Below are 1,561 nucleotides of genomic sequence, written 5' to 3'. Positions count from 1 at the left end.
GCTTCGTGTCCTCTCTCTCTGTAAAGATAGAGGTGAGCAGCGCGGCTAATGTAGCAACTTCAGTTCATGTTAGTGGACGCGCTCTGCTGTGGGGGGGCAGTGACGCGTTGCATCCGTGTAGACCTCCGATGATGAGCAGCGTACAGCTCCTATAAACTATGTCAGAGACCAGAGACCCAAATGGGCCTCTGGTCTGTCAGACGGGCTGAATGAGATCCACCATATCAGCGGAGCAAAGACATGCACAGCAGACTATATTACACTATATACTATATTATACTATATATAGTCTATATTATATATAGACTATATATAGCCTACTATACATACTATACACTATATCACAACTCTCCAGATCTCGGACAACAGAGATGGGAGGAGTTATATTTAGAATGTGCATAAAGTTGTAAACATGAGCAAAAATCTGATGAAACACATCTGAGCTATACTATACTATATATACTATACTATATATACAAAACTATATATACTATACTATATATACTATACTATATATACTATACTATATAGAGGACGAGGGCCAAACATGACTGAGCCTCGGCACAAAGGTTAAAGGATCAGAATCCATGTAACTCAGTGGTTCTCCTTCTTTAGAATGTCAGTGGTCTTAGTTAATCCCTCAACATTAATTTAACTTTGGGTCCCTGGTCCCTACACCAGGGACCCCTGGACCTGGTCCCTACACCAGGAACCCCTGGACCTGGTCCCTACAGCAGGGACCCCTGGACCTGTTCCCTGCACCAGGAACCCCTGGACCTGTTCCCTACACCAGGGACCCCTGGACCTGGTCCCTACACCAGGGACCCCTGGACCTGGTCCCTACACCAGGAACCCCTGGACCTGTTCCCTGCACCAGGAACCCCTGGACCTGGTCCCCACAGACCCAGATCTTCTCAGCTGTTGCTGACATATGCTCCTGTCTCTTCATGTGTTTCATTATGTTTGGCACATTGTCTGGGTCACTTCTTATATCATAAGAAGTTAATAATGTAAATAATGTAAATGCTGAATGCTCTAAAACCTGTTGATACTACAACAACACAAAGGCTCTTAATTCTACAGTTTGGCACATATCATGCAACACTTGATTTCTCCATTTTTTTGCAAAAAAAGTCTCCAGAAAGTGCCATTTAATGGTTTATTTTTCAATTTGTTTTCCTGGGGGGGGGCAGACCCCCAGACCCCCCTAGGGAGAACCCCATCCCCCACATATAACAAATCCCATTTTAAACCCTGAAGGATAAAGACCCAGAGAAATTGCTTTGTACGTGGAAAAATATCGGTTGGCCCCCCCAAATCTCACTCCAAGGTTTGGGGAAAAGTTGGCATATATATATATATATATATATATATATTTGTGTGTGTGTGTGTATATATTAGTGTGTGTGTGTGTGTGTGTGTGTCTTCATCATAACAGATCCTATGTTGTGTCTCTCTCAGAATCGATGGGTTTCCCCCCCGACCCCCCCGCCCCCGAGCCGGCCGGCGGAGGACGAGGAAGACGAGGAAGACGAGGAAGATGAGGAAGATGAGGAGGACG

This window comes from Etheostoma cragini, chromosome 19 (assembly GCF_013103735.1).
Source record: "Etheostoma cragini isolate CJK2018 chromosome 19, CSU_Ecrag_1.0, whole genome shotgun sequence".
Taxonomy (NCBI): Eukaryota; Metazoa; Chordata; class Actinopteri; order Perciformes; family Percidae; genus Etheostoma; species Etheostoma cragini.
Note: the sequence above shows the minus strand (reverse complement) of the source record.